Source organism: Megascapheus bottae, chromosome 18 (assembly GCF_031878675.1).
Source record: "Megascapheus bottae isolate mThoBot1 chromosome 18, mThoBot2.hap1, whole genome shotgun sequence".
Classification (NCBI taxonomy): Eukaryota; Metazoa; Chordata; class Mammalia; order Rodentia; family Geomyidae; genus Megascapheus; species Megascapheus bottae.
Genome location: NC_143526.1, coordinates 22,397,929 through 22,412,689, shown reverse-complemented (window position 1 = coordinate 22,412,689; position 14,761 = coordinate 22,397,929). Strand labels below are relative to the sequence as shown.

The 14,761-nt window shown below is 36.7% G+C and overlaps 1 protein-coding gene across 2 annotated transcripts in view; it reads right to left on the bottom strand.

The window, feature by feature from the left end:
• Positions 1 to 14,761, bottom strand: part of Pak5 (p21 (RAC1) activated kinase 5) — a 197,481-nt gene that overhangs the window by 57,611 nt on the left and 125,109 nt on the right. The window contains exon 3 of one of the 2 annotated variants that reach the window (XM_090352002.1): positions 3,028 to 3,154. The exons of the other annotated variant lie outside the window; for it this stretch is intronic. The gene's annotated coding sequence lies outside the window, so the exon portion shown is untranslated. The remainder of the gene's footprint in view (positions 1 to 3,027; positions 3,155 to 14,761) is intronic. 2 annotated transcript variants of the gene reach the window in all.

The following is a 14,761-nucleotide window of genomic DNA, read 5'->3' as shown; positions in this document are numbered from 1 at the left end:
TGCACAGATACAGAAATACATATGCACATGTCCATGGATTATAGTCACTTTTCATTGCTTATTGTATTTAGAATTTTATATAATATATGTTATACATAATTTATATATATCATATTATATTATATACAACATAATATATGTTGCATATTATATTATATAAATAATTATGTAACATCTTTTTGTGAAATAATTCAACCAAAATATGTTTAGAAAAATAAAGTGTGAAATTATGTTTAATGCACTGAATCCAGGTAGATTGGAGTTGAACATTAAGCAGGTCATCTATTAGCTGTGATCCTGGGTATTTTCTTTTTCCTATCTGAGCTTATTAATCTATGACTAGGAAAACACAACCATTTGTGTGAAACGATTCCAACACTTTTGTGGGATTTGTCACTGATTTTTTTGGTTTAAATGTTGTCTTGCTGTGTTGGTGTGTGGGGGGGGAGGCTTTAACTTTTTTGACTAGAATAGGAGAATGATTCACTCATACTTCATATCCATATTCTATTCATATTCAGTTCTCTTCATATTCTTCACAGCATTTATTCAGTTGTGACTAGTTACAGGTACCAGCGTACTTAGCATCCATCTTCCCTCCTGGTATGTAAGATCCATGAGAAAAAGAGTGTTCTTTGCTTTATGCTAATGTCTGCTACATAGCAGAGCTGACAACACAATTGTTGACAGACTTGAATCACCAGGAGCAATACATGCAATTCAGCAAAATAACACCAGGAGGCAGGCTTTGATAGACTTTTAGCATCACCTATTTAAACCATTTATTCGCTGTTTTTCATGCAGGGTCTTCCTGCCATGTGTTCATTTCTTCAAGCTTCTATTCCATTCTCTGCCTTTATAGATACTTTCTTGGCAATGATAATGTCATTTATAGTTTTAACTCACACATTCCATCAAAACCTATCTATTCATCCCGATTGTTACTTTTAATTTGGGAAACTGATGAACTATGGCAAAGAGTTCAAGATATTTAGATCCATTTCCTCTCTTGGAAAACATGTTGTTTTAAAAAAAATTCTTTAGGTGGAAGTGGCACAGTGGCTCGAGGCTGTAGCCTTAATCCTGAAGAGCTCAGGAAAAACACCCAGGCCCAGAGTTCAAGTCCCACAACTGACAAAAAAATTCATTAGGTACTTTATTTATTACATGAGGGTCAATAGATATAGGTCAGATGATCTTAAAACTTAGGTAAGGGTGGTAAGTGGAGTGCTGGTGAATTAGCTCAGTTTCAGGAATGGCCTGATGTGTTACTCCTGTCCTACATCGACTCTGGGCAAGGAAATGAAATGCTATGGTAAACTGTACAAAAGAAAGTAGAATATAATCTTGCTGTGTGTTTGCATATTGGGTCTGCATCTCTTGCTGTTTTGAAAATGGCACAAGATCAAGGCAAACTACCAACCACCAAAAGCAGAGCTGCCTAGCCAACCTGCCTCTGCTTACATGGCAAAGCCATCGGCAGGCGATGGACCTGCAGACACTGACCTATGAAATCTGCATATGAAGCTGATGATTTTAGCCATTATATTTTGAAGTAACATTGTATAAGACAAAGCTAACAATAACATCTGTCTTGTATCTTTAGGTGCTCATCATTTACTCATTCAATATTAGCCATTCCAAAGTTTCAAATAACAATACCCAATCTGGAAAAGTATAAGAGCCTTCACATAACTATTTTATCTCAAAAGAATATTGATTATGACATTGCTACCTGGTTGGAAAAGGGCTTGGCTTATTTTCAGTAACAGAAAATTATGCCAAATTAGAGACTCTATAAAGCATCTCTTGACTTTATTTAGTGAGCCTAAAACACAACTAAAAAAATATAATTTGGTCATTTGCTGGCTGAGTTAATTTGCCATTTAACTATGATCATTTAAAGAACAAAGGAAGGAATTATTTCAGAAAAAATCACTTGAGAAGTTCTTTTGCATCTTGAATAAACTATGAAATAAATGCTGGAGCACATATTTATAGATTGGGAATGGAATTAACTAGGTTTGATTTTTGAAAAATCCATCCTTTGGGTCAATGCTCAAGAAAAGGTGACTAATGAGTGTCTTTAGCAACACAAAGGGTTATGGACACAATTTTGAAGTCATGTCTAGCTATTCATGGATTTCAGAAGCTGTTATCCTTTGAGAAATCTATGAGAATTTAGGAATCCCAAAAAAGCAGTGCCTTATGGCGGTTCACCGTTTGCCTGTGGGACTTCAGTTCATAGAGATAAGTGTTCATTAAAGAATCATGGGTGGATTTCAAACTTAGGCCCTTGTTTCTATTATTCTGCATTACTTGTTAACATTATTTAGTTTTAGACAACTGTCTCACTCTGTATCCACTGAAAGAAATATCTCCTGTGCAATTTTTGGACTGCACATTTATCATTGAATGAGCAGAGGGAGACAAAGAAACCACCTCTGAATGGCAGGATACAAACAAATCCCATCCCTTTCTGGCCTCTCTTTAGAATAGTTTCCTTCATATGGCTTGAGACTCAGGATACAAGCATAGAGGGGGAATTTTATGAAGTATATTACGATATGTATGTGTCAAAATATGTACAAAATAAGTAACTTAAGTAGGGAGGCTTTATTTATATTCCTTTGTGACTATTTTTTAAAATTTCATGGTTGTTTCTATTTCTTTGGACGTAAAGATTGATATATTCAAAATGAGCCAGGTGCCATTCCATGAAGTAGTTTTCTTTATGAAATTAACTGAAAGTGTAGAGATAAAAATAATGCCCTCAAACAATTCCATTGTCTATCAGGTATTTCAACTCATCGAGAGGTATAGCATTATTGTTGGAAGCAAGGGTCTAGACTGCCTGCCTCTAAACTAGAGTTTTACTATACTCAGAGACTGCAGTTTGGGATAAAGTGCTTTTCTTCCTTTTGCTTCAGTATGCTTACTTGAAAACTGGGTTGTTGTGAAGAGTTATTAAAATAAGAAAAAAATCTTTAAGTCTCTGGTTTACAGCAATGTATCAATATTACTTACCTCTTAGTATTGTGAATTGGAATTGCTTTTGGAGGAGAATAGAACAGCAGGATCTCACAAACAGTTGGTAGACCTCTATTTATAAGCCAGGTCCAATCAGTGGTGGACATGCCATCATTCAACACATCTAAGCAGGCACAGAAGAGGACCCATTTGGCTCTGATTATAAATGGAGTAGGTTCTAGCATTATCCAACCTTACTCAACTCAACCACTGTGGTTCTGTCATTTGACTCACCCAGGGCAGTATCTTATTTTTATTTTTAAGACAAATAGGTAGATGGTGATGATAGTTATCTCAAAAGGTAAATAAGCCAGACGCCAATGGCTCACACCTGCAATCCTAGCTACTCAGGAGGCTGAGATCTGAGATTCACAGTTTGAAGCAAATCTGAACCAGAGTCCACAAGGCTATTACTTCCATCAAACTACCAAAAAAGCCAGAAGCGGGGCTGTGGCTGAAGTGGTAGAGTACCAGCCTTTTGTAAAAGAAGTTCAGGGACAGAGCACAGGTCCTGAATTCCAGTTCCAGGACCAGCACCAAAAAAAAAACCAAAAAAACAAAAGCAAAACCAAAAACAAAAAAAAGAACAGAAAAAGGTAATATACTTGATAGCTATTATCAATGTACTTAATACTGATCAAAACAGCAGATTTTATGTTATATGCATTTTACAATAATAGCATAGATGAAAGGTAATTGTGCAGATATAACCGCAGTAGTTTTGACCTACAAAGGAGATAGCAGTTTGCAGAAAAGATAGGATAGGGACAAGATGGAGAGAGGAGAAGTTAATCCATTAGACAATTATTTTAATCACTTTGGTCATATTCCCCCTCAACTTTTCAGTGTGGTCTAATACAGAATTGGTACCTCACTTTTGGTACAATCAGGGCTATTCTTTCAAGTCCTGAAGCCCTGAGGAGGAGTTAACATAGTTACTGGACTACTGTGGTTTTTAACTGCTCAGATAGCTGGAGACATAGAAAAAAGTTACAACTGGAGAATTTTCTTTTTTTTATTGTAATTAGTAAAAGGGTTACATGATATTTGCCAGATAGAAGGTGCATTAATTCACATACATTGATACCCTTTCACATGTCTTGGTACCCGTTTCCCTCCCCCCCCCCCATACCCCACACCCGCTCATTTTAGGTGTGGACTTTTCTTTTTTCTTTAACTGACTCCCTTATGAAGAGATTTTTCTTAGCCTTAGATCTATCATGAAGAACTTGGTAAATGCAATAATGGATATATAAGTACTTTAAAAATCCCTGTGTTCAGTTAATTTAGGTTTAATGACCAGCCTGTCATTGGTGGAAGAAAAAGGGCTGTTTCAGAACCCTATTTTAGAGAGCATGACTCTATCTACACATCTCCTTGTGGAAATGTCATTGAAGATAGATAGATAATGCGTAGATATCACAACCTCAAGAACAAACGATGCACCAAGCTTTTAGATACACTGATTTTAGGGTAAATAAAACATAAATTATATAGTTGAGATTTAGTACAAAGTATTTTTTAAATAGGGATGGTTGGATTATACTCATAAATTTACATGTTGAATTGAATTGAAACTTGTCTGTACCACTGCATAAAAGTAATAAAAAATATAGTTAAGAGAAAAATTATTATGTGTCTTATAAATACTATTATTTCCCATTGTTGGGTTATCTTATGTTATGTTTACTGAACTAGAGATGTGGGTAAAATTGCTCTGTTGGAATAACTGCTTCAAATATTTGGCTTTGCAAAGAAAAAATCAAGTCTTATCCTTGGTCCTCATGTCTATTGCACAGTTTCTCTGTGCCTATTTTTTAAAACTGCAACCCAAACGAACTACATTTGCCTTCTTAACAGTGTAGAGTCCCTTTCTGCTTTTTGTGAGCTTGACTCTGGTCTCCAAGTTTCATCCTTCCGAGGTGAACTCAGTCCCTAGACCTGACACCTTGTTCGTTACTTGTTCTTTCCTACTTTTAGACATTTCATTTAGTCGGAATTTTTGGATCTTATCAGTTTTCTGATTCTGCCTGATTCTAGAAAATGTACCCACAGTTGGATTTTATTCATATATATGTGAATATATATGCATATATGTTTATTCATGTATATGTGTATATATAGTCATCTGATCCTCAACATTACGAGAACTTTCTTATCTACCTTTATTCTTTACATTGGCCTCAACTTGTCCTTCTCATTTCCCTGTCACCCAAAACTCAGGATTGACAAACAAGCTGGATGTGGTGGCTCACACCTGTCAACAGTTCAAAGGCAGCTGAGGCAGAAAAAATCAGTGAGACTCTTATCTGCAATTAAGCACACACACACACACACACACACACACACACACACACACACACACACAAATACCAGAAGTGGAACTATGGCTTAAGTGGTAGAGCACTAATCTTGAGCATAAGCACTCAGTGACAGCACCCAGGCCTTGAGTTCAAGTCCCAGGACAGGCAAAAAAAAAAAAAAAAAAAACAAACCAAACCCAAAACTCCAAAACCCAAAACAGAAAAACAAACCCTGAAAAAAGCTCACTTTGAAGAGAAAAATATTTGAATTCTGATTATTTTCATGTCATCCAAAGTGGTAACATAATAATGAGAACAAAAAGAATAACATGGCATTCAGAGTAATGTCGGCACAAGTAGAAACTGGAAATGAAAAGCTAGTATTTCTCAGTGTTCCTATTCTTTGCTCCCTCCTTATGTGAGATTCCAAAAAAGATGGCCCAAAAAAGACACTCTAAACTCTTTTCCTAAATTCCAAGATTTCACAGAAAAAAAACAAACGGACAAACTCCTCTGAACTCACAAGAATTTCTGGGGTCCATTCCTTGGTATTTTTTAAACTGCCTATGTCTCCCTTCTTTCAATAAGCTTATTCTGTACAAAGCCCCTGCTTCCCTCCAGTTTTTGCCTCTACCCATCCCAGTTCACATGCTCTTACCCTAGCTTATCACCCATTGTCCGCCTTCAGAATCAAACCACTTCAAATTTCCTGGAGAAGTTCTAAGCCCCAGAATACATCTCATGTTACCACACAGCTCCTCATGTAATCATGGTGATACAGAAACTGGGATTCCAAATTGTAGAAGGAGTCTATGAACAGATGATTACTTGAAACCAGTGAGAAACATACATACTGAAAACTAAGAGGCAATGGCTACACATTTCTATCATCACATCCCCAAATGAGAGCTTTTGCTGCTTATTTCTGATGTCCCTGCACACAACCACATGACGTACATGGGGTGGGAATTGCTTTGGTATCATTTAACCTATTTTGACTGCAATGTTTAAAAGAGGTACTAAAGAAGCCAAATATTGGCTTTCTTTCTCACAATGGTGTATACATGATCAGCACTTAAAAAAAATCTCCGCAGTATTTTATAAAGCAGAAGGTAGCATAATTCAGCTATTGATTTACTTATTGATTAACATTTATGGTCTATTTTGCTTTTACTAGCACATTCCAGTGAGGCCCTCAGTGCCTGTGTTGTTCTGTTCTGCTTCACAGATTGTCACCTATGGGAAAATTTTCATGAATAGGAGATGCTTTCCTCACCACAGAGTTTTAGCAGTCTCAGCATGCCACATACACCCTAGCCCCCGTTTCTTTATTGACTGGAGGGTTTTTACCTTTTCAATTAAAGGAAGAACTTTGTATAGCATTTGTACTGTGGGGGCATTATCAAACAATATAAAGGATGACTTGAACACTGCCATACTGCCAGTTAATTTGATAACTGGGTTGGTTATTTACTGATTAATGGGTGGGTAGTGTATGTAGAGTGGATACATTGGACAAAGGAGTTTTTCCTAAGTTGGATGAGATAGTAGAATAGCATGAAATTTCATCCTGATACTTAGATACTTAGAATGACATTCCACTTGAAACTTACAGTCTGTGTGTGTGTGTGTGTGTGTGTGTGTGTGTGTGTGTGTGTGTGTGTTTAGTACTTTTAGGACTATAGCTGACAGCCAGTAACTGACACTACATGTAAGGGGACATTGTTGTAACTTAGTAACTACCTGATGGGGATCTTTAAGAAAATATATTTAACGATATATGCCATTTGTTCAATATTAGCAGAAATGATCACTTTCTTTTCTTATATTCTAAAATTATCCTCTAGTAGTTGTACAAAGGAGTTTCAATTCAACATGTCAGCTTGTATGTATTATGTGTGCTGATCAATGTAAGTCTCCTTAATTTTCCTAGTTCTCTTTTTACCTATATACCTCAAATACTAGAAATGAATTCATCTACGATTGCTCTTTCCATTCACCTACTTTCTGTGGCCAATCCCTTGGTCATCTTTTGTAAGACAGGGTGATAATGTATGAATTGTATATTATGTTTAATGAGCCAAGGAATAAAACACAAACATAAGGCAACCAACAATGATTATTATTAGTTACTGTGCAAACATTCCAGCAATAACACGCTTAGAGGAAGACTGTCAATGAAGTTGCTAATAAAATTATTAGATAGTTAGCAAGTTGGACATGACTGTGCTCTATGTCAGAAGATAGTATCTTTTTCTTTTGAATATATAAATTAACAAACAAAAAACAAGTGCAATAGTACAAAATCTGCAGTGGTTTGGAAATCATGGTTTTTTTTTTTTTCTCTCCCAATCTTGATGTTTACTCTTAGAAGTTTTTATGTGCCTGTGAAACAAATCCTATTGTGTGGCTAGCTGCTTTCTGGCCTGGTAAATTAACTTCATGAAAGAAAATATTGCCAGAATAACAATTCCTAATTTCTGCATCTTAGAACTTAGTCATTGACGCTAAATTAAAGGACCTCCAGGATATAGAAACAAAAGCCATATAATGATTGATTGTTGTCTTTAATGTACTATGTCATCTCTCATCTCTTTTGCTATCCCTTGGTTATCTCATATTGTTACAGTATTTTACCTTGTTATCCGATATATTGTATATATGTTCATTTGTTTACTTGAAATAGGATAGGGAAAGGGGGAAAACAAGATGAGGGGCGGGGGTGGGGGGGAAATGGGGACCAAAACATGAGAAAGGGTATCAATGTTTGTGAAGTAATGCACCTTCTATCTGGTGAATACAATGTAACCCTTCTATTAATTACAATAAAATATATGAAAAAAATTTGTAATTAAGTAATGATTTTTCATCTCCAGTTGTCTTAGTATACCAAAGAGAAATCATGAGTTGAAATCATTATCATAGGAAAGGGAAAGGGGAAAACAAGCTGACTGGGAGGAGTTTAGGGGAGGGAATGGGGACGAAAACATGAGAAGGGGTATCAATATGTGAGAAGTAATGCACCTACTACCTGACGAATGTAACTGTAATCCCTCTATATATTACCTCACAATAAAAAAAGAAATCATAAAAAAGAACTTAGTCATTGAAATACACTTAATGTGGTATTTTATTGTAGGGGTATTTAAATAATATTGTTGATTCCATCTCTTTGTTACGAACAAAAATGATTGAAACTCAAAGCTTTGAAAACTTCAAAAATGCACTCTCCTACTTTTTATTGCTGTTTAATTTGGGTAGGTTTGTCAGAGAATTGTGGGATTTCAAGCTCTTTTAAAATGGAAAAGGGCAATTGTTCATTTTTCTCTATTGACAGAGATTTCTATTCCTTTGGAAAATGTAAGGCAGAGTTACCCTTTGGAGCACATACCTAAAAGATTTAATTTTTTTTCCTGAGCACTGAAGCAAAGATGGGGAACTTTCATTACCACTGAAATAGGGTAATTTAAAGAAACTGTATTCCTATAATAAAAGAACATAAGGCTTTCTTGAGTGAAAGGAACATTTAAAGCTACTGCTTAACATTTCTAAGTTTTTGCAAGCAGACTGAGTTCACTGGTTTTAGATCTCCACACTGAAAACCAACCCCATACCTGTCTTTCAAAGAATGCATAAATAAATACTGGAATATGCTTACATTAGAATGGCATGTCGTCATTTGAAAGAGCTATACAGGAATGCTTTATATATTTCACAAACACCAGGTTGACCCAAAAGAGCCATCATCTAAAATGGTTATTTGCTTTATTCATAGTTTGGTCACAAGTAGAAAATTCCTCCTCATCAAGGAACCATCATCATTTCACTAGAGCCCTAAGCAGCATAGCAGTCTGATTCCTCTAGAGGTTTCAATGATCTCACCTGCAGATGGCTTCGGCAGCTAATCTAAAGCTCCTAGCCATACCTACAAGGCATTAAACCAAAGTCAAACATCCTCAATGTTTCCTTTTACCTTTCTAGATGGTTTAATGATTGATAACCTTTTCCACTATCTGACTAAATTGATCCTAAGGGATGTTTCAATTCTTAACTAAATCAAGCCTCAAATGATTCTATCTAGCCATAACATTCTGGAAGATGGGACTATGAGAATAAGCAAGATCAATATTAAATGTAACATTGGCCTCTGTCCTGTAAAACCTACCTAGAAACACACATCTTGGTTAGACAAGGGACGTTTATCAGATTGTTTTAAAATCTTGTGGAACATCATTCCATTATGTGTCTAAGCCATCCATTTAAAAATCTACATAGAAGAAGGAAGATGGCGCCAAGACAATAGGGACGCTGCCTAGCTTTCTCTGACAAAAAGAGAGAACCAGGGAGTCCCACGAGCCAATTACCTAAAGAAATCCACAACAACAAACTCAAAAAGCAACAGAGAAGGACTCAAACTGGAAAAGAAATCCAGATAAAGCTCACATCCAACTTTCCCAAAGAATTCGGAATGCGAGGACCCCTCCCCCCCGCGAAAAGCGGCTTGAGCGGGCGCCGGCCCCACGCTGGGAAAACGGCGGCGGGCACCGGCTCTAATCCATAAGTTTTATCCTAATACCTTCCAAACTTTGTACTCAAATACACTACCTACTTACCCCCTGACCTCTCTCATTCTATTTTCCTATCTCTGGACCTCTGCTCGTCTTACAACCCTTATACTGCATGGATCTACACTTGATGGCTGTTGAGCAACACTGTATATCTAGGTGTTTAATTATTCTCTAGGCTCAGAGGGACTTAAAGACAATAGAGATTGGATTGAGAGGCTTATTGTTTTGGATATAAATCGCTTATCAGTGAATTATTAGACTAGTTGGTAACTGCACAAAAAGAAAGAGTGAGAACACCAATCAAAACTTGTGAACATCTAGAGTCTGCCAGCTACAGAGGTCTAGGCTGGTTATATCTGAAAAACTATAATCGTGTTTAGTATTAATCTTGCTCCTATTTTCAAATGGGCAGAACAAGAAACTCAAGAAAAATGTCAAATCAAGAAACAACATCCCCCACCCCCCCCACCCAATGTAAACAGACAATGGAACAGTCACTGGCAAACCTAGGGGAGAGTCTTCCAAGTGCTGTACAAATGCAATTGATAAACATCATTAATGAAAAATGTGAAAATATAAAGAAAGAGATAAGGGAGGAAGGCATAGCTGAACAAAAGGAAACCATAAACAAGGTGACAAGTGAAAAAGAAGAAGCCATAAAGGAGGCCATAATAAAGGTTTTTCAAAGAAAGATGGATGAATTCATAGAATCCACAAATAAAAAGGTGACCGAACTCCATCAAATGTTCAAAGAAAATAAAGCTACTGAGCTAACCACTCAAATGGAAATCAAGGAGCTAAAGAAATCCATACATGATCTAAAAGAAGAGATGCAAGGCATCAAAAATGAGCAATTAGTAGCAAGGGAGATGAAAAATAAAGTAGATAGCTTTGATAGCAGGTTAAACAATGCAGAGGAGAGAATTTCCGGGGCTGAAGATAATTTAGTTATTATAGAGAAAGAACAGAAAATGAGTCAATCCAAATCTAGGAAAAATGAGAGAGTGCTTCAGGAGGTCCAAGATACAATTAGGAAGCCTAATTTAAGGCTAATTGGTATTGAGGAGGGCGTGGAGAAAGAGGTCAATGGTATTGGAAATATACTTCAGGGAATCATCTCAGAGAATTTCCCAAATATCCAGAAGGGCAGACCCATCCAGATACAAGAAGCTTTTAGAACCCCAAACAGACCTGACCAGAAAAGAACAACCCACCGCCACATCGTAATCCGAACTGGATCAATAGAAACCAAAAAAAGGATCCTAAAGGCAGCCAGGGAAAAGGTTTCAGTAACCTATAAAGGCAAACCAATCAGAATAACCCCAGATTACTCAGCAGAGACCATGCAAGCAAGAAGTGACTGGAAGCATATATGTCATGCCCTTAAGTCAAATAACTACCAACCAAGAATACTGTACCCAGCTAAGCTCTCATTCATAACTGAGGGAACAATAAAAACATTCCATTCCAGGGAAAAGCTGCAACAATATGTCGCAACAAAACCAACACTACAGAGAATTCTGAAAGATGTTCTATACATAGAAAACCAAAATAAATGCAATATAGGGAAAGAAATGGCACCTAAACGGCATACCATCTAAGGACCACAAGAACTGTCAAGACACAGGCCCAAATAAAAGCTTTTAAAAATGGTAGGACCTAATAAATATCTCTCAATCCTAACTCTCAATATCAATGGACTTAACTCTCCAATTAAACGGCATAGGCTGTCTAGTTGGATCAAAAAGCAAGAGCCATCGTTCTGCTGTCTTCAAGAGACACATCTTACCCAAAAAAACAATCATCTTTTGAAAGTGAGAGGTTGGAATAAACTCTATCAAGCTAATGGCCCCCATAAAGAGGCTGGAGTTGCCATCCTCATATCAGATAAAATAGACTTCAAACTACAATTAGTAAGAAAAGACAAAGAAGGTTACTACATACTACTAAAGGGATCTTTCCTCCAGGAAGACATAACAATCCTAAATATTTACACACCCAATCCCGGAGCTCCAAACTTCATCAAGCAAATTTTACTTACACTGAAACCATACATAGATCGAAATACAGTGATTGTTGGTGACTTTAACACACCACTCTCACCTATGGACAGATCAACAAGGCAAAAACTCAACAGAGAAACCTTAGAACTGAACAACTATATAGACCAACTAGATCTAACAGACATCTGCAGAATATTCCACCCAGCAACAACACAATATACGTTTTTCTCAGCAGCACATGGAACATTTTCCAAAATAGATCACATCTTAGGCCATAAAACAAACCTGGACAGATCCAGAAACACTGAAATTATTCCATGCACACTCTCAGAGCACAAAGGCATCAAACTGGAACTGAACACACATTTCCACCAACAAAAACCCTGTAACTCATGGAGACTGAACAACACATTGTTGAATCACCAATGGGTCATCGAAGAGATCAGAACAGAAATCCAACAGTTTATGAAATTTAACAGTAAGGAGCACACAAAATACCAACTCCTTTGGGACACAGCAAAGGCAGTACTTAGACGAAAATTTATAGTGCTGAGTGCCTACAACAACAAGTTGGAAAAATTGCAAACCAACAAGTTAATGTTTCACCTTAAGCTCCTGGAAAAAGAGCAACAAACCAACCCTAATCCCAGTAGAAGAAAGCAAATAATTAAAATCAAAGCAGAATTAAATGATTTGGAATCCAAAAAAAACTATAGAAAGAATCAACAAAACAAGGAGTTGGTTCTTTGAAAGAATTAACAAAATTGACAAGCCCTTAGCAAATCTTACCAAAAAAAGAAGAGAGCATATCGAAATAAACAAAATCGCAGATGAAAATGGTAATATCACGACAGAAATTACCAAGATCCAGAGTATCATGAGGGAATACTTCTCAAACCTTTGTGCCACAAATTTGAGAATCTAGATGAAATGGATGAATTCCTAGCCAAAATTAACATACCCACACTGAACCAAGAAGAACTAAGCCAAATCAACAGGCCTATTTCAAGCTCTGAAATAGAAATGGCAATTAGAGAACTTCCACCTAAGAAAAGCCCAGGGCCAGATGGATTCACAGCTGAATTCTATAAGGTCTTCAAAGCAGAGCTCACACCAATACTCCCCAAGCTCTTCAACGAAATTGAAAATGAAGGTTCCTTACCAAACTCATTCTATGAAGCCAGTATAACCTTCATCCCCAAACCAGACAGAGATTCATCAAAGAAAGAGAACTATAGACCTATATCTTTGATGAACATCGATGAAAAACTTCTCAACAAAACACTGGCCAACCGTCTACAACAACTCATCAAAAAAATTATACACTATAATCAAACTAGGTTCATCACGGGGAGGCAAAGCTGGTTCAACATACGCAAATCAATTAATATAATTCAACACATCAACAAGAACAAGGACAAAAATCACATGATTGTCTCAATAGACGCGGAAAAGGCATTTGACAGGATCCAACACCCCTTTATGTTAAAAGCTCTGGAGAAACTAGGAATCCATGGAACATTCCTCAATGTAATAAAGGCTGTGTATGAGAAACTTACTGCTAGCATTACATTTAATGGTGATAATCTAAAGCCATTCCCTCTAAAATCAGGAACGAGACAAGGATGCCCACTCTCTCCACTCCTCTTTAACATAGTACTAGAATTCCTAGCCAGTGCAATAAGGCAGGAAGCAAGCATAAAGGGGATCCAAGTAGGGAAAGAGGAAATAAAACTATCCCTCTTTGCAGATGACATGATTCTGTATTTAAAGAATCCTATAGACTCTACTCCCAAGCTCCTTGAGCTGATTCAAAGCTTTGGAAGAGTAGCAGCCTATAAAATCAACCCTCACAAATCAACTCCCCTCCTTTACGCCAACAGTGAGAGGAACGAGGCAATAATCAGGAAAGAAACTCCTTTCACAATAGCCTCAAAGAAAATAAAGTACCTAGGAATTAGCTTAACTAAGAATGTAAAGGACCTTTTTGACGAAAACTTTAAAACCCTAAAAAAGGAAATTAAAGCAGAACTAAGGAAATGGAAAAACCTCCCATGCTCCTGGATTGGAAGAATCAACATTGTGAAAATGACAATCTTGCCAAGAGCTATCTACAAATTCCTTTCTTTTTTTCACTTTGTTGAAATATATAGCACTTTCTTTGCCTTAAAGAACAGACTAAGATCTTGTAGCAAGACATGCAATTCATCAAACCAGAGGGTGACTTATTTCTTTTTCTTGATAGATATTTCTATTTCTTTGTTGAACATTCACTGCACCCTACATCATAATGCAGGGAGCCAATATAATGGAGAAGGCTCTGACATTCTTGACTCGTGATGTCTTAAGGTTCTTTGAATGGCCTGAATTTCTCAGCATGTTGAGGAAAACTTGGGGTCATGTTCAGGACAAGCATATGTAGATTTTTATTTTTTTTTTAATTTTTTTTCCTTGTAGCAAGTCTGGCTTTTATTTTTTGTTGTGTTGTGTTTTTGTTGGTCATGGGACTTGAACTCTGGGCTTGGGTGCTGTTACTGCGCTGTTCAGCTCAAGGCTAGTACTCTACCACTTGAACCATAGTGATACTTCTATGGCTTTTATGTTTTGAGATGCATGTCATATCTATGTTGAAACACTTGATTTGTGATATAGATTCTTTTTTTTAATTTTTTTAATGTAATTAGTAAAAGGGTTACATGATATTTGCCAGATAGAAGGTGCATTAATTCACATACATTGATACCCTTTCACATGTCTTGGTATCCATTTCCCTCCCCCCCCACACCCCCCACCCGTCTTGGTTTTCCCCCCTTCCCTATCAAATTTCAAATATCCAAATACAAATAAATTCAATATA